The 20,128-nt window shown below is 43.2% G+C and overlaps 1 protein-coding gene across 1 annotated transcript in view; it reads right to left on the bottom strand.

The window, feature by feature from the left end:
- Positions 1–20,128, bottom strand: part of podxl (podocalyxin-like) — a 168,461-nt gene that overhangs the window by 30,348 nt on the left and 117,985 nt on the right. The gene's annotated exons all lie outside the window — the stretch shown is intronic.

The raw sequence follows: 20,128 nt of genomic DNA, 5'->3' as shown, positions 1-20,128 counted from the left end.
GGTGAACCTGCTGCATTCACCGGCAGCTTTTATGTGTATAGCAGTTACACAGTGGTTTACCACTTTTCATTTCTCGTTGGCTAAGTGTAAGAACATGACACATATGCTGTGACTGTTACTTGGCCCTTTCCTTAACTCGTGAATTTGCCTTAGCTCAGTACAAAAGTGTCAGCCTCTGCAAAAGTTGCCATCTTGTCTTTGTCTTAGGTTTCTTCTCTTGCTTTATATGCTTAGTATCTGTTCATTTGTTTCGATGGTAAAATAAGTGTTAGTGAAGCAACAGGTTTTCACTCATTCTCAACTCCTAAAAGAAGCTGGGGATCGAAAAATCTTCAGATCCCACATTCCCAATCCCCTAATTTATGAACAGTGTTGACCGTGGAATGAATACTGATCAGGGTACCCAAAAGCTCCCCCATGCTTTTTCAAAATAGTACCTTGGGTTCTTTAGCATGAACATGAGAGTGTAGATACGGTTTTGGTTTCATAAAATTAACAAGATTAGCCAGACTAGATGTGCTGGCTGGTGGCGTAGTGGCATCAGTGCCGGACTTTGGAGCAAAGGCTTCCGAGTTCGAATCCAGCCGGCTCCCGTGCACGCTTTCCATCCATGCTGGGTTGAGCATCGAGCTAGCAACTCGGCCTCGTAAAAATAAGAAAGCCTGCTAAAAAACGCCATCATGACGGCATCCCGATAACTCCACTCAGAGTTAAGGGCTTTCTTCTTCTTCTTCTAGATGTAGGAAAGATGTTCCTAAGCATTTATGAAGAGGCAAGGACAAATTCTTTCTTCCAGAGATTGGGGAACCTACAGAACTTTTTTTAATAGAAAGCAGTTGGAACAAAATCATTAAATATACACTCAGTGGCCACTTTATTAGGTACCTCTTGTACCTAATAGCCATTGAGTTTATGTTCATGGTCTTCTGCTGCTGTCGACCATCCACTTCAAAATTGCACACCACTGTTGTAATTCTTTATCAGGTACAGAAGTTGAACTGGTGTGGCCTTCTGCTATCATCCACTTCAAGGTTTGACATGTTGTGCATTCAGAGATGCTCTTCTGCAACCCTCTGTGGTAATGCATGGTTAATTGAGTCGAAGTAACTTAGATCACATTTCTTCCTTATTCAGATGTTTGGTCTGAATAACAACTGATCATTGTGGCGCAGGTTTAACAGTCTGCTCCTGTTCATTTCTTATGCTTTTTAAAGCCTTGTCTGATAGAGAAACATCATCTGCTATGTACAGTATTTCCCTGAACTGTTACTTATCTTTAAGACTCTGGGTTGGGACTTGAACCCACTACCTTCTAACGTGGGGCAGAATGCTGCCACCAAGCCACAGTTGAGCAAGATGGTACCCACCCCTCTGGAAGGCATTACCCTCCAATGAAGAGTATTGTAGTCTATGAGCTTTAACACAAAACATGTTAAACACTAGCTTGCCATCTGTCTTTTCTCCATTACACAAAAGATTCTACAGATGCTGGAAATCCAGAGTTACACATACAAAATGTTGGAGGAATACAGCACGTAAGCCAGCGTCTATTGAAAGAAATAAACAGTCAACATTTCGGGTTGAGACCTTCATGAATCCTGATGAAGGGTCTCAGCCTGAAATGTCAACTGTTTATTCCTCTCCATAGATACCGTCTGACCTGCTAGGTCCCTCCAGCATTTGTGTGTGTGCCTTTTCTCTGTTGATGCTTTACACTGAAAAGAAACACTCATTAAATTTTGCCACCACTGACATATATCTCTGAAATCAAACGGCTCTGGAATGGCCACAGAGACAATGGGAGGTGGTAGCCCTTATTGTACTTGCTGCCCACTTTAGTCAAGATGTATGCCTGTGCACCCCAATTCTTTGTCAAGGAACAACAGACACAGATCTCTCTTTCAAGAGACCTGTGAAATCTCAGTTGTTGCCAGTTTATCACCAGCACACTGGCCTGTGAGTACTTCATCAGTAAACACTGCCTCCTTATCTCTCTCCTGCAGCTGCATGTGGTATTTCTATAGAGTGATCGTTGTGAACAGAAGGCACTGTACTGGGTGTCGGAGCTGAGCGAAGAGGTAATCTTTGGTGGTATGTGTGATATTTTGTTAAGGGGTCCTTGCATTTTGGTTTGGTTGAACTTGGAACGTGGGAAGATTAGTTTAAGCACAAGGTATTCTGCAGATACTGGAAATCCAGAGCAATCCAGAGCATAAACATTTGACATTTAGGGCCAAGTCTCTTCATTAAGGTCCTAATGAAGAGTCTCAGCACAACACATTGACTGCTCATTCCTCTCCACGGATGCTGTCAGACCTGCTGTTCCTCCAGTGTTTTGTGTGTGTTGCTTAGGAAAGATAATTTACTTATGGCAGTTGATGCTGCAGCTAGTGTGGGTAGGGCTATAACAATTACACTGCTCCATCTCTCTGTGATACAGATTGAAAAGCCCCAAAAATGTCAAAGACACTGAAACACCCCCAAAATACTACCCACCCATCAAACACGTTACACTTCCAAATAGCAAACCTATCAACCAAAAGCCATGGCCTGCTCCCCCACAATAACCACTACTCATAGCCTGTACTTGTCCCCCTGCCTGACTTGCTACCAGTCCAGATGAAAGTCTTTCTCCCCCCACACCTTTGCTGTGCCACCAGCACATGGGTTCAATGTACTATATGTTTATCCATCGGCAAATACATCTCCTTCCACAGCTTCGGCACATTGGCCCTCATAAATCCGAGTATTCAGTACAGGAATCGGGATGTTATATTGAAGTCATATAAAATATTGGTGAGGCCTAGTTTGGAGTATTTGTGCATTTCTGGTCACCTACCTACAGGAAAGGTGTCAATAAGATTATAAGCCTACAGGCGAAATTTACAAGATGTTGCCATAACTTTAAGACCTGAGTTAGAGGGAACAGTTGAACAGGTTTGGACTTTATTCCCTCCAGCGTAGGAGAACGAGGGGAGATCTGACAGTTATACAAAATTATGAAGGGTATAATTAAGTACATATATGTTACCATACACCAACCAACCTAAGATTCATTTTCTCACAGGCATTCACAGTAGAACAAAGAAATACAATAGAATCAATGAAAAACCCTTAGAATCAATGAGACACAAAGATGGACAACAACCAATGTGCAAAAGAAGACAACCTGTACAAATGCAACAAAAAAAACCAAATAATAAATAAATAGTACTGAGAACATGAGTTGTAGAGTCCTTTAAAGTGAGTCCATAAGTTGTGGGATCAGTTCAGTGTTTTTGATGAACAAGAAGTAATTTAAAGCCAACTGGTTTGAGGAACCTTCCCATATCAGTAAGTCTGAGGAAGAACAGCTCACTTTGGAATGCATGGTGCTTAGCAAGATCCCCTTTCTGACAGACACTGATTCTACTACTGTGAGGGTGTAATAGTTCCTCTGATAAAGAAAAAAATGCTATCTAACCCATCCAGATCCCTGCAATGCCGTTGCCAAGAAGCACGCTAAAATCACGCTTATACCTCCAGTGCCGCTGTCCCTTACTTATATCTCTTCTTCTGAAAGAAAGAAAAGCTGCATTTACTGTATGGAGCGTCTTCCATCTAATCACCGGAATGTGGTTTGTAGCATGCCACTGGAGAGAATTCGACCACTTTTCTTTAAGTAGCGCCGTGGGCTCCTTTTTTGGTTGGTACTGTGCCAAGATACAGTGAAAAGCTTGTCTTACACACTGTTCCGACAGATCATATCATTGCACAGTGCATTGAGCTAGAATAAGGTAAAACAACAGCAATGCAGAAGGTGCCTAATGAGTGTATACTGCAGCTGATAAAAGTTGATCCAATAGTTTTAACATTTCTGATGAGCTTTCCCATAAATGCTAAAGAATGAATCATATAACTTTTCAACTCCTAGAAAAGTAATTAATCCTTAATTTGTCAAAAAAAAGCACCAGTTCCGTAAGCGTTACTCAATTGGCTTCCAACTGGTTACTTGTCTGATCCCCTGAGCGCATGGATTTGGGCAAGTGTGCTGGTAATTTAATATGGAAAATAAACCTTAACAAGATTTAAATTTCACATGAAGAAATTGATAGGACCACTTTCCCACAGTGATAAAAATCTAAGACAAACATCCTGCAAAGAAAAGAAAACTGAGGCTCAAAATGAAGCACTTGCTTTAATCAGATGAGGCTTTATGGACAGCATAAGCAAGAGACTGATTAAAGCATGCTATCTGGTATTTAATTAAAGTGACACAGGGGCTGATAGGCAGTCCTTTCACTTCACATTGTGCTAGCAAGTATTCTAAACTTTTACATGGTCCTGAACAATACACACACGCGTGTATACACACACACACACACACACACACACTCACTCACTCACTCACTCACTCACACACACACACACACAATGCTGGAGGAGCTCAACAGGGCCAGCAGCATCTATGGACAGGAATAAATAGTTGGCATTTTGGGCCGAGACCCCTCGTCCTGCAGTATTTTATGTGTGTTACTCAAGACTTCCAGCATCTGTAGAATCTCTTGTTGCCATGACCCTGAAACTGTTTTCCAGAACTGGAGAACCCTGAGATATTTTATTAATGGTGGATTAATAACTCAAAGTACAGCACTTAATCTTTATCAGAGGATACTTTTTATGTGGCTGTCTCTTAGAATTGAGAATGACTTGCTTCCATTCCTGTTATAGAGTGCTTCTTGGGTCTGACATAGGATCTCCAAGCCAGAGGAGCTTGCCTGGATGGGGGAGCCATTCAAGTGATTCTGTGCTCCTACTGTTCTTGTTTGCTCTCTGTCTGCTGCAGGAGACTTCTCTTTCTGTCCTTCCTTTCAGCCGTATACCTTTTGCGCTGGTGAAGGTGATCTAGCTGTCTGGTGTCCATCATTAAGGACCTCCATCATCCAGGATCATGAGAAAAAGAGGAACTCTTCTCTTTACTACCATTTAGAGGAGGTACAGGAGTCTGAAGACACACACTCATTGTTTCAGGAACAGCTTCTTCCTCTTCTCCATCAGATTTCTGAACGGACAATGAACCCATGTACAATCCTTCACTATTTTTTTCCTTTGCTATCTTTTTGCACGACTTAAACTTTTTGCAAAGCAACAAATTTCGCGACACATGTCAGTTATATTAAACCCGATTGTGATTCAATTCATTGGCAGCAATGGCAATCTCAAGCCAACAGCCCAACTTCTCTGCTCCTCATTTCCAATCCATCCCTCCAACAACCCACTATTCACTGGTGATAAATTTGGGTCAATGCCCCACTTTGGGACGCCTGTGATGCAAGGAATTGGTTAAAGACTGTGCGCGTTGACCCAGGATTGCGCTTTTCCATCCTTTCTAATTGTTAGCATTGCCTGGAAGCTGTAAGTAATGAATATACCGGGAACGATCCTGACAATAGGAAGCATTACACCACTGCTAGTTGACTTAAGGCTGATTTATACTTGTGCGTCAAATGTACGCCGTAGGTACGGCGTAGCCGTGTACCCTGCGCCGAACCCTATGCCGTAGCCTAACGCGCACCTCTCCCAAAATGTAACTGCACATTGCGGCATTGCACACCGAAACAACTGTGATTGGTCCACTTGGTAGCATCGCATTTCCTCCTACATTGCAATAGCTTCCCATTGGGCGACTGAAGGGCAGGGAAGGAACTCTGGCTGCAATAGTTTCCATAAAGCTTTACAGACCTCCGAAATTATGGAGGACCCTGTGCTTGATGCCAGTTTGTAGCCAGCTGTTACAGCCTGGTGACTTCCACCTGAAGCTAAAACTCGAATGGTGATTGCCAGTCTCTGAGTATACTGTGCGTACACTGATGCGAAGTAAATGGTTGGAGACGATGAACCAGATTGTCAAATCTACCTGCTGACATCCGAAAATATTTGAAATGCATTTCTTCATCCATGTCTCTCAGTGGCCGGACAAGCACAGAAAATTCACCCTCCTTCAGTTTCAGTCGGCATTGTTTGAAGTATGAGTTTCTTCGTGTTGAGTTTCAATGCGAAGAATCTCAACACAGTGGCATAGAAACCCCACCACCAACTAGTGTTTTGGCGGTGAATTGCAGAGCGACGCAGACACACCAACGCACAAGTATAAATGCTCACAACGGCGCAGCCCACTTGCATAGGCTACGGCGTAAGCTAGTATGCACAAGTATATATCGGCCTTTAGTAAATAACACATGGGCTCTGTTGTTAATTTATAAGTTATTCTGGGTATTATTTCCCAATAACGTTAGGAAGTTTTAAAGGAATCAGTGTCAAGTGTTTGTTGGGCATCAACAGGAAATGTTTCTTCATGCACAGAGGAGTAGAAATCTAAGATAACCCTTCAAAACCTGTCCAGGCTGGATAATTCCTGTTCTCGGTATTATTTATTTGCACATATTGGTTGTTTGTCAGCCTTTCATAACTGTTCATAAATTATGTATTTCTTTCTTTTCCTGTCAATGCCCGTAAGAAAATGAATTTCTGGTACTTTGATAATAAATTTACTTTGATTTTGACTTTGATGTGGATAAGGTCACTTCCAAACCAGAATGGAGGAATTTTATTTGGAAGCAGTAGTCATAAATGCACGGACAAGATGGGTAGGGTCACCTGGACGCCAGTTTTCCAAGACCTCTACCCATGGTCTTTCATGCAATAAGATTCCATGGAAGATATCCTTCTATCAACATTAAGGCGAATCCTACACCTGGTAGCACACACAAAAATGCTGGAGGAACTCAGTAGGCCAGGCAGCATCTAAGGAAAAAAGTAAACAGTCGATGTTTCGGGCCAGGACCCTTCATCAGGACTGGTGATGCTTTGTATACATTTAGCTCTGGTGCCGGACGTTTTTCCCTTTGATTCTCCACGTGGGATGGCTGTAGCTCAAACCCTCCAGAGTTACCTCAGTTTCGAGTAATGAATGTATGCTTTCAAGGCATCGATGACTTGGAGATAGTGGTGGCCACATGACCCCTTTCACTTGATCTGTCTCTTCCTCAGGTGCTGTGCACTCAGGCAATCGGTAACCTCATGCACCACCTCAACAGTTGAAGATATCTCCATTCCGGGTTAGAAAACAAAATGCTTTTGCGGCTGGTAGTGAGTACAAAAGCATTATGGGAATATCTGTTGATGACACGTGGACTGAAGCCAGAGGAACTGTGGGATTTGTAGTTCCTGCCTCACAGAGCCATAACATTACAACTGCATGTTTGGCTCTGGGGAAAGAAGTGGGGGTTCGAGGGTGAGGGTGAGGGTGGGAAGTTGCAGCCTATGACCTGAGGAGCCTCTGTCTCAGCGGGCAATTTACTTACATTGTATTTTTACTTAGAGATGAGGCACACTAACAGACTCTTCCAGCCCAATGAGCCCGTGGTGCCCAATTATGCCCATGTGACCAATTAACCTACTAGCCTGTGGAAAAATTGGAGCACCCAGAGGAAACCATCCTGGTCACAGGAAAAATGCATAAACTCTTTACAGACAGCGGCAGAACTGTATGCAGGTCACTGGCACTGAAATAACGTTATGCTAACTGTGACTCCCTAACGAGTGAAGGTTTCATAGCCACAGAATAAGCACGTCACTTGCTATTGGCAGAGTGTTTAATAAACTGCTTTGAATTGGTGGCAAATAATAAAGCTTCCTCAAACAAAACCTTCCAGCTGTCCAGTGGTAAGAATGTACTGCCTGAGCAAACACGATGAACTGTCTCATACCAGAGGGTGCATTGCAGATGACTCAAGGGGGATGTGAGGAGGTAAGTTTCTTTATTCAGAGAGTGGTGGATGCCTGGAATGCGCTCCCTGGTATGGAGGCAGAGACAAATACATCAGAGGCTGTTAAGAAATGTTTGGATAGGCACATAGATGTGAGGAGGATGGAGGGATATGGACATGGGCATGGTGTAGGTAAGAAAGATTAGTGTTTGGGTGTTTCTGATTTGCTTTTTAGCTGAGTCGGCACAAGATTGTGGGCCGAATGGCCTGTTCCTGTAATGTACTGTTCTATGTTCTGTGTTCTAACTGCCAGTGAGTGTAACTTCAATTCGACATGTCTGATTAATGTCAGGATTTACGTCGGACCTGGGAAAGGTTGCAGGGGAGCCGACAAGTGCCAGCCCGAAGTGCGTGGTGACAGGTTGCACAAGGCAGAAAATGCATGAGGCCTGTCAAAATGATAGGCCTGGAACCCGTCAAGATGAAGCACAGGAAATAAAATACTTGTAACTAAACAGTAGAAGGAGTATCTATCTCCCAGTGCAGACAAATCCATCTAGAAGTACACATACCTTGTATATGTAATCATTGCAACTTGTAATTAATGGATGATTTTCTAGGGATGTGTGAAGTTAGGTGAAGCATCCTCCTTTATGGATTAAGTTGATTTGCCATAGCAATGGGGAACTAGATTTAGGGACTGGTATCTGGGCAGAGCACATTTTTAGTTTGGCTTAGTATGAAGACAAATAACGAAGGCAACTTGGTGACTTAATTGAAGTAAAATATCACAAGGCATTTCACAAGGAAGTTATCAAGTAACTCTTGAAAATTGTAAACAGACAGCCTTGAGGTGGAGATGTACCAGACGGAAACACAGTGCTTTTCCTTTTACACTAGAATTGCCTCACTTGGCCATAATGTGTTTGAGCTTCCTATTGAGATGCTTCTTGCTCGTTGCCATGGTGCCATTGGTATGTGCAGTCTTTTTGTCTTATTTAACCAGAAGCCTTGATGAAAGAGTCAACAGGAGGCAGAGAGTGAGCTGTTGCTACACAACATTTCAGATGGACAATACAGCTTGGGTTTTACAGCTCCTGAAAATGACGTTAGAGGGCAAGAAAGGCCAAACGTGCACAGGATTGAGGAGAATAGTTTTATCAGGGTAAGGCTGGCTAGGCACATTGTGGTCCAATTTCACATTCTGAGCCTACGTCAATAGTGAATTAACAGCCTAAGAACCCGATGATACAAGCTCCTGAATAAGAACATGTATAAGAACAATGTATACAAAATTATGACGAGTGTCGATGGGGTAAATGCAAGCAGGCTTTTTCCATTGGGGTTGGGTGAGACTACAACAAGAGGTCATGGGTTAAGGGTTAAAGGTGAAATTTTAAGGGGAAAATGAGGGGCAACTTCTTCATTCAGAGGATGCTTCTTTAACATTGCTCTTGTATCTACTTCCTCTGGCAATGCTTTCTAGACATTTATCACCCATGTGCAAAAAAAAAACCTGTCTTGTTAAACTCCTTTAAATTTGTCCCCTCTCACCTTAGATCTATAGGACATAGGCAGGAGCAGAATTAGGTCGTTCGGCACATCAAGGCTGCTCCGCCATTTCATCATGGCTGATTTATTATCGCTCTCAACACTATTCTCCTGCCTTCTCCCTGTACCATCTGACACCCTTCCTAATCCAGAACCTATCAACTTCTGCTTTAAATATATTCAACGACTTGGCCCCTACAGCCATCTGTGGCAATGAATTCCACGGATTCACCATCGTCTGGCTAAAGAAATTCTTCTTCATGTCTGTTCCAAAGAGGTGTCCTTATATTCTGAGATTGTGCCCTTCGGTCCTATACTCCCCAAATATAGGAAACACCCTCTTCACCATGTCTTCACTATCAAAGCCTTTCAACCTTAAAACTATGTCTTTGAGAATCTTGTGAGGACCCCTTTTATTGATTAATCACTAGGTTGTAGTGGATTGTCCTAAAAGATTAACCATACATTTACTAAATCCTAGTGAATGCACAGGCTATTGCATTTAATTCGAGACAGGTATATCCTTCCCAGGGTGGACTTTTAGTTTTGCTTGTGCACAGTGCCTCACCTGTAGTGGTGAGGTATCAACTGGTGAATAGTGTGCTGAGCTACGGGAGAGAGCCTGAGACTTGCTCTGTCATTGTATAAGATGGTTTCACTCAGTTAGATCATGATCATGATTGTCAGCAAAGTGAACCAAGATCAGCTGCAAAACAAGCAGGGTCAATTCAGATTAAATTGTTAAAATGCTTCTCAGTCACATTACAAATTTGCTGGTATCTCAAAGAACATCCTGGTTGTTTCAATCAATCATTTTAAATTTAAAACAAACCTGAGATGTGGAAATTTGGGCGCTAATCTTGTTACATGAGAGTGAAAGAGTTAAAACAGGCTCTTAGGCTTAACTCATCTCTGCTGACCCACGTGCAGGCCAAAGCAAGTCCCGTTTGCCAGCATTTTGCACACGTCCCTCCAAACCCTTTCTATCTGTGTACAAGTTTAAATGTGTTTTAATGTTTTTAATAGTACCTGCCTCAACCATTTCCCCTGGCAGCTTGTTTGATGTACCCACCTCCCTCTGAATAAAGAAGTTGCCCTTCAGATCCTTTTTAAATCTTTCCCCTCTCACCTTAAAACTATGCTCTCTAGTGCTTGGTTCTCTTTTCCTCAAAGTTCAAAGTAAATTTATTATCGAAGTACAGATATGTCACCATAAACAACCACGAGATTCATTTTCTTGCGGGCATTTCACGGTAAATAGAAAGAAACAATAGAATCAATTAAAAAAACTCATACAACAGAGACAAACAACCAGCGGGGAGTGATGCTTGCTTAAGCTTCCTCAGAAAGTGCAATCTCTGCTGGGCCCGTTTCACAATCCCAGTGGTGTTCTGAACCAGGTGAGATTGTCCGAGATCTGCACCCCAAGGAACTTGATGTTTTCCACTCTCTCCACTGCGGAGCCGCTGATGCTGAGGGGTGTGTGCTCAGGCTGAGACCATCTGGAATCAACGATCATCTCCTTGGTTTTGGTGACATTAAGCGTCAAGTTGTTATCCCTGCACCAGCTCTCTAGGTGTTTGACTTCCTCCCTGTACATAGTTTCATCATTTTTGCTGATGAGCCCCACCACTGTGGGATCATCTGCAAATTTAATGATCAGGTTCTCCTTGAATCAGGCTGCACAGTCATGTGTTAGCAGTGTAAACAGCAGTGGGCTAAGCACACAGCCTTGTGGGGATCCAGTGCTCAGTGTGATGGAGTCAGAGATGTTCCTGCCAACACGGACTGACTGTGGTCTCTCTGTCAAGAAATCCAGAATCCAGCGACACATGGCAGTGCTAAGGCCAAGCAGCGACAGTTTCTCCACTAGTCTCTGCGGGATGATGGTATTGAACACTGAACTGAAATCAATGTACAGGATTCTGGCATAAGTGTCTTTGTTGTCCAAGTGAGAGAGAACTGTGTGCAGTGTGGTGGATATTGCGTCCTCTGTAGAGTGATTTGGATGATAAGCAAACTGCAGAGGATCCAGCGATGAGGGGAGGCTGGCTGTGATATGAGGCTTGACAAGCCGTTCAAAACATTTCATCACTATGGGGGCAGGGCAACGGGACGGTAATCATTCAGACAGGCTGCAACTGATTTCTTTGCTACAGGGATGATTGTGGAGGTTTTGAAGCATCTGGAGACAATGGTTTTACTAAGGGAGATGTTGAAAATGTCTGTCAGGACATCTGCTAATATATCAGCACATTCCTTGAGCCCACGTCCAGGGATGTTGTCGGGACCTCCCGCTTTTCGTGGGTTGACCCTGGCAAGGGTCCTCCATGTTTGCTCTGGATCAATGATTGGAGCCGGCTGGTCAGATGGTAAAAAGGGACTGGCTCTCCCCCTTGCTGTAGTGTTTGATGCTTCGAAGCGGGCAAAGAAATTGTTAAGCCTGTCTGGTAGAGAGGTGTCACTGTCGTCAGTTTTCTACCTGATCTTGTAGTCTGTCAGAGCTTTAATTCCCTGCCACATCCATCTGGTGTCACCTGTGTCACAGAAGTGTCCATGTATTTTGCCCGCGTAGGCCCCTTTTTGCTTTCCTGATCCCTAGTGAAAGCGCAGACCTGGCTGAGTGAAGCGCACTCCTGTCCCCCGATCTGTAGGCTGTGTCACGGGCCTTCAGTAGTGACCGCACCGCTGTTGTCATCCGTGGCTTTTTATAACCACGTGCGGTGAAGGTTTTCATCACAGTGACATCCTCCGTGCATTTGGCTATGTAGCTGATTACTGCCTCCACATACCCCTCAATGTCTGTATGGTCATCGTAGGAGGCTGCTGTTTTGAATATGTCCCAGTCTGTGTGCAAAAAACAGTCTTGTAGTGCTGAGGCTGCTCCTTTTGGCCAGACCCTTGTCTCTCTTTTCTCTGCTCTCACACGTTTAAGCAGTGGTTTATATGATGGTGTTAGCATGACAGATATGTGGACAGAGTGGCCAAGATGGGGGCGGGAGGCTGCTTTGTATGACTGTGGTGTGTTGGTATAGACCAAGTCCAGTGTGTTGTCTCCCCTGGTTTTGAAATCCACATATTGCAGGAATTTGGGGAACATAGTCTTTAAGCTAGTGTGGTTAAAGTCCCCAGCAATCACCACAAAGCTGTCAGAATGTGTAGCCTGTAGCTCACTGATGGCTTCATGTAGGCCTCCCAGTGCTTCGTTAGCATTGGCCCTGGGAGCTACGTAAACAGCTGCCACAAGCATGATGGTGCATTCCCGCGGCAGATAGAACGGCCGACATTTCACAATGAGAATTTCAGCCAGTGGTGAGCAGTGTTTAGCAGCTACTGTAGCGTTCACACACCAGTCTTTGTTTATATAAACACACAGACCTCCTTCTCGGCTCTTAGCAGAGCTAGCTGCCTCTCTGTCCACACGAAACGATGTCATTCCCTCTGGCTGTATCGCTGCGTCCGGTATGTTGTCATGGCGCCAGGATTCCGTTAAGACATACACACAGCAGTCTTTAAATTCCTTGCGTGTTTCTCTCAGCAGATGCAGCTCATCCAGCTTGTTGTCGATGGAGTGGATGTTTGAGAGCAGGAGGGACGATACCGCTGGCCTGGTGGGGTTAGCTTTTAGCCTAGCATGGATGCCGGCCCTCTTACCCCTCCTCTGTCTTCTCTCACAGCGCTTTCGCTTCCTCCTCCCTCGGGAAGCAGCCGGCTTGGTAGCGGATAGTAGTCCGTAGCGGCGTAAACTGTCCATGTCACACCGGAACTCGTCAGTTTTTCTGACATAGTATGCCCTGATATTAACGAGCATATTCCGACTGTATGTTATGCGTCCAGGACAAACAGAACAAACACTAGATACACTTATCACTCCCCGAGGGGCCGCTGTGTCCATGCGCGCCGCCATCTTGTTCACTGCACATTTATGGAAGTTCATCAAAGTTTTAGATATCATGCCAAATCTGCGCAGACTTCTAAAAAAGTAGAGGCACTACCATGCTTCCTTTGTAACACTAGTTACATGCTGGACCCAGGCTGACCCTCTGAAATGATAACGCTCAGAAATTTCAAGTTGCTGACTCTCTCCACCTCTGATCCCCTGATGAGGACTGGTTCATCAGCCCCTGGTTTCCGCCTCCTGTGGTTAATAATCATCTCTTTGGTCTTGCTGATATTCACTGAGGGGTTGTTGTCCTGGGACAGCTCAGCCAGATTTTCAATCTCCCTCCTATATGCTGATACACCACCATCTTTGATTCAGCCAATGACGGTGGTTTCATCAGCAAACTTAAATATAGTGTTGGAGCTGTGCCCAGCCGCACAGTCATAAGTATAAAGTAAGTAGAGCACGGGGAACACATCCCTGTGGTGATCAATATTGTGGAGGAGATGCTGTTGCCAATCTGAACTGACTGGGATCTGCGAGTGAGGAAACCGAGGATCCAGTTGTTCCAATTAATCTAAATATGTACAAAAGCAATTATCTCCTCTAAGCATCTTGATTGCAGTGGCTTCCACACTTTTTTCTGTCCCACGAGCCACCTTTAATCTGTAAGTTACAGGCTTTGAAAAGCAAAACTTGAAGCCTTGTTACCACTACTAGGAAATCACAAGACCACAGAACATGACCCCTAAGGATTGGAGTTGACAGTGGTGACGAACGACTCCAGGCCTGCAACATTAACTGTTTCCTCTTTCCACAGAAGAAACATAGAAACATAGAAACATAGAAAATAGGTGCAGGAATAGGCCATTCGGCCCTTCGAGCCTGCACCGCCATTTATCATGATCATGGCTGATCATCCAACTCAGAACCCCGCCCCAGCCTTCCCTCCATACCCCCTGACCCCTGTAGCCACAAGGGCCATATCTAACTCCCTCTTAAACATAGCCAATGAACTGGCCTCAACAGTTTCCTGTGGCAGAGAATTCCACAGATTCACCACTCTCTGTGTGAAGAAGTTTTTCCTAATCTCGGTCCTAAAAGGCTTCCCCTCTATCCTCAAACTGTGACCCCTCGTTCTGGACTTCCCCAACATCGGGAACAATCTTCCTGCATCTAGCCTGTCCAATCCCTTTCGGATCTTATACGTTTCAATCAGATCCCCCCTCAATCTTCTAAATTCCAAAGAGTACAAGCCCAGTTCATCCAGTCTTTCTTCATATGAAAGTCCTGCCATCCCAGGAATCAATCTGGTGAACCTTCTTTGTACTCCCTCTATGGCAAAGATGTCTTTCCTCAGATTAGGGGACCAAAACTGCACACAATACTCCAGGTGTGTTCTCACCGAGGCCTTGTACAACTGCAGTAGTACCTCCCTGCTCCTGTACTCGAATCTTCTCGCTATAAATGCCAGCATACCGTTCGCCTTTTTCACCGCCTGCTGTACCTGCATGCCCACTTTCAATGACTGGTGTATAATGACACCCAAGTCTCGTTGCACCTCCCCTTTTCCTAATCGGCCACCATTCAGATAATAATCTGTTTTCCTATTTTTGCCACCAAAGTGGATAACTTCACATTTATCCACATTAAATTGCATCTGCCATGAGTTTGCCCACTCACCCAACCTATCCAAGTCACCCTGCATCCTCTTAGCATCCTCCTCACTGCTAACACTGCCACCCAGCTTCGTGTCATCCGCAAACTTGGAGATGCTGCATTTAATTCCCTCATCCAAGTCATTAATATATATTGTAAACAACTGGGGTCCCAGCACTGAGCCTTGCGGTACCCCACTAGTCACCGCCTGCCATTCTGAAAAGGTCCCGTTTATTCCCACTCTTTGCTTCCTGTCTGCTAACCAATTCTCCACCCACACCAATACCTTACCCCCAATACCGTGTGCTTTAAGTTTGCACACTAATCTCCTGTGTGGGACCTTGTCAAAAGCCTTTTGAAAATCCAAATATACCACATCCACTGGTTCTCCCCTATCCACTCTACTAGTTACATCCTCAAAAAATTCTATGAGATTCGTCAGACATGATTTTCCTTTCACAAATCCATGCTGACTTTGTCCGATCATTTCACCGCTTTCCAAATGTGCTGTTATCACATCCTTGATAACTGACTCCAGCAGTTTCCCCACCACCGACGTTGGGCTAACCGGTCTATAATTCCCCGGTTTCTCTCTCCCTCCTTTTTTAAAAAGTGGAGTTACATTAGCCACCCTCCAATCCTCAGGAACTAGTCCAGAATCTAACGAGTTTTGAAAAATTATCATTAATTAATCCAGAAGCTCTCAGAGCTGCTTCTAGCAGCTTAATAGTTAGTTTAATGCTATTACAACACCTGCTGTATGATTGGGGTTCCATTCCCAACGCTGCCTGTACATTCTTCCTGTGACCGCCTGTGTTTCCTCCAGGTGCTCTGGTTTCCTCTCACAGTCCAAAGATGTACCATCAGGATTAGTGAGTTGTGGACATGCGATGTTAATGCCAGAAACTTAGTGCACTTGCAGGCTGCCCAGCACAATCCACACTGATTTAATTTGATGCACATGATGCATTTTATGTACATCAAAATTTAAAGTTCAAAGTAAATGTATTATCAAAGTATATATATGTCACCATATACAACACATAACAATTTTCTTGCAGGCATACTCAATAAATCTATAGAATAACCATAACAGAATCAATGCAAGAAAGAAATAATAATGATTAATAAGCGATAAATAACAAATAAAGCTAATTTAGTTTATTTCAGCATTTTATTTCAGGTTTCCAGTGTCTGCAGGTTGGTCCTTACGGTCCTGATGAAGGGTCTTAGCCCAAAATGTCAAACATTTATTCCCATCCATTGATGCTGCCTGACCTGTTGAGCTCCTCGATATTTTGTATGCGTTGTCCTTTAACATCTTCCATTTTAAAAGTCAGTTGATTGAAGAAGGGAATACAGTTCTTAGAACTCAAAAAGCTACTGTATCAAGTGCAATATAGCATCATGTCATGTCGAAGAGCTAAGCAAAGTACACTATTTATCGTAAAATCCTTTCTTTAGGAGGAGGAGAGATGCTGGTAATTACAAAGCACAGCTGCTCTGCACAAGGCTGTTGCATTTTTGATTAAATGCAAACACACAGCAGAAGTTCCCCATATGGTGGGTGAATTATTCAATTTAGAAACTAAATTTTCTTCGCCCTGTACTATTTCAAGTTTACCTTTGTTGTGAGACAGTATGCAGAGACATTTTCTCTGCTAATGGCCAGTGCATTAGGTTCATTTATCAGGTTCCATTCTCTTAATTAACTCTGGAGTTACCCTGGATCTGGAAGGTCAACTGCGGAACTTGCAGGAGCCACGGATATCACAATGGGGAGTTCTGCAACTCCTGATGGATTACATCTGGCACAACCTGGTACCAAGCACCAAGGTGTCTCAAAATTCCACTGCTGGTAATCTTTGACCCCGATGCAACCCTTCACCTCTCAGTCAGAGATTACAGCTGCTAAGATTTAATTTATTATAAAAGGATCTGCTGACTCTGGTGTTTGGATGTTTGCAGAATCTTCTTTTGCATTGTACAGAAAGACTGCATTCTCCCAACTGGTATATTCCTCATGGTTAAATGTCAATACACATCCCTCTTTGTCCATGAGTAAAGAGAAAGATACATAATGTGATGTCTCCATGATTAACATTAACTGTCCAGTGTCCTCTGTTTATCAATAATTACACTGGACAACAAAGATTTTGCTTCCTGAATACTTCAGCGTATTTTATGGATTTTGGGCTGTGGATCATGAAAATCACCATGAAATTTCCCGATCGTGCACCAATTTTTTTGAAATCTCCTATATTTGTTATTTAAATTCATAATTCAGGTCATTTAAAATGTTGCCCACAAGTAAGTTGAAAGGTTTTCTATCTTGTCCAGACATGCCTGGGCATGCTCAGGCAGAGAGGGCGCTGCATGGCAGGACAGGTTTTAGAAAGCTATTTATACACACGTGCACACACCGTTCTGTGCATTGTGTTTACACGTATATCAGTTTGTGATCACGATGTGCTTGCTCGACGCGCACAGTGTATTGTGTGTAATTCATTATAATAAAGTAATTGTATTTTCAGGAGTATTTATGATAGCAAAATGTCTCTCCAATGTTGCAACAGCCACGATACTTTGTTATATTTGTGGCGAGTAAATGTTTAAATCTCAAAGGCGGAGCGTGACTCCTCTTATTAAGAAAGCCTATGAGCTCTACTTTGAGTGTAAAATTGGCGACCAAGACGAAGCCTGAGCTCCTCATATTTGTTGCATTCTCATTTAGACTTCTTCCCTGCAAACCTTGGCGCTGTCTGTGACGAGAATGGTGAAAGCTTGCATCAGGACATTGCAGTCATGGAGAAATGGTATCAGGGCAACTGGAATCCAGCAATGCTGGCTGATTATTGTTGGACATTTAGCAAGCAGTCTCAGACACAGAGTACAAATGAGAACTGTCAACAAAGCATTTTTAGCAAAGTGTCAGCACCATTATTCAATTATATGCATTATATTCAATAAAAGTTGATTTCTTGTTCCTCTAAATCTGAACTGAAATTTGTGTTTGGCTTCAAGTAGCTTATCACAAACAGAAAGTTTCTGAGGAAGCAAAACAGTTCTGGAAAAATTTGATGTCCAGTGTAAAAGAAGCAAAATATGATCAGAGATATTTAAAACTTCTGCATTTATTTAAAATAAAATAAATATAGATAAGCTTTATTTGTCACATGTACTTTGAAACATACAGTGAAACACATCATTTTTGTCAATGACCAACACAGTTCAAGGATGAGAGCGGCGGATTTGAACCCAGGGCACTGGCACTGTAATAGTGCTACAGTAACTGCTATGCTGCCATGTCACACCATTCTTTCTATCAAAGATCACAAAAATAATAATAAGCCAAAGTATGATCAAAAGTATTCAAAACTGTCACACTTACTCTCCCAGTATGGTTCCCTCCATCTGGCAGGCCTAAGCATGAATTTCCGTGATTTTGTAAAGGCCATAAACAAGGCAGTTCAGTGATATTAACCTGGAAAACTCTCCAAGGAGTTTACTCTGAGTGGCCACTTTATTAGGTACACCTGACACCTACTTATTAATGCAAATATTTAATCAGCTAAATATGTGGTAGCAAATCAATGCATAAAAGCATGCAGACGTAGTCAAGAGGTTAATTTGTTTTTCAACCCAAAGTACGTGATCTAAGTGGCATTGATCGCGGGATGATTGTTGGTGCCAGATGGGGTGGTTTGAATATCTCAGAAACTGCTGGTCTCCCGGAGTTTTCATGCACAACGTTCTCTAAAGTTTACAGAGAATGGTGCAAAAAAACATGAAAACATCCAGTAAGCGGCAGTTCTCTGGGCGAAAACACCTTGTTAATGAGAGAGGTCAGAGGAGAATGGCCAAACTGGTTCAAGCTGACAGGAAGGTGACAGTGACTCAAATTTATAACAGGGGTGCGCAGAAGAGCATCTCTGAATGCACAACGCATTGAACCTTGAAGTCGATGGCCTACAGCAGCAGAAGACAATGAACATGTACTCAGTGGTCAATTTATTAGGTACCTCCTGTGTATGCTCCTTTTCAGAACAGAAAAGTGTGAAGATTGACAGTAATTGTTGAATGTCTATCACTGTTTGCTGTTACTTTAGGCATCTATTCCTGGATTATCCCTTTGCCTCCACCCGTGCAGTGAATCTCTCTGCTTTTATATGCAGCAAAACATCTACTTTCTATTAAGAACTCACAGCTTATGATTCATCTGTTTGTTGAAATTCAGAATATAGTTATTACCATGTACTAAATAAAATGGGATCACAGCCACAGAAGAGGCCATTCTGCCCATCGTTCTCTTGTTAGCCACTCTTTCCTTTCTTCTCCAATAACCATGCAGTTTTTTGTCTAACCCTTCAGGTATTTATCCCTGGCAGGATTAAATTTCTACTGAGCTCAAAGAATATCACAACCAATGGGTCTGGAGCTTTAGCACATGGAACAGGACAGGCCCATTGGCTCACAATATGGTGCTGAACCTATTAACCGTAATAAAATGGTTAACTAAATTAATTGCTTCTGTCTACACAATGTCCACATCGTTCCATTGTTCTCATTTGTTTGTATGCCATCCATACAGATCAACACATACGTAAGTTCAAGATAGTACATAGAACATAGAACAATACAGCACAGTACAGGCCCTTCAGCCCACAATGTTTTGCCAAATCAATTATACCAGTAATCAAACGGCCAACTAAACTAATCTCTTCTGCAGACAGAATGTCCACATCCTTCCATTTTCCTCACAATCATGTGCCAATCTAAACATCTCTGTAAAGTCCTGAATATATCTGTCTGCCTCTACCGCTACCCCAGGCAAAACATACCAGGCCCTACCACTCTCTGTGTAAAATACTTGCCCCTCACATCTCCTTTGAAATTACCCCCTTTCACGTTAAACATGCCTGCCCTCTGGTATTAGACATTTCAACCCTGGGAACTATTTTTATTTTTTATAACTGATGACTTTGGCTCCTAAAGCTTGTTGCCACTTGTTGCCATCAGACATCTGACTGATAAACATCAACTGTGAATGTGAGTCAACAGAACTATAGCATCTGCAAAAAAGCAGGATCTCCTGGTGGCCAACCAGTTTAATTCCCATCCCCACTCCCATTCCGACATGTGTATGGCCTCCTCTTCTGCCATGATGAGGCCACTGTCAGGGTGGAGGAGCAACACTTCATATTCTGTTGAAGTTCCCTCCAACCTGACGGCATAAAAGACTGCTTCCCCTAGTTCTGGTTATGATCTTCCTTCTCCTCCTTCCCTC

The sequence above is a fragment of the Mobula hypostoma genome, chromosome 20, assembly GCF_963921235.1.
Source record: "Mobula hypostoma chromosome 20, sMobHyp1.1, whole genome shotgun sequence".
Taxonomy (NCBI): Eukaryota; Metazoa; Chordata; class Chondrichthyes; order Myliobatiformes; family Myliobatidae; genus Mobula; species Mobula hypostoma.
The sequence above is the reverse complement of the archived record's forward strand: the minus strand, read 5'-3'. Positions and strand labels throughout refer to the sequence as shown.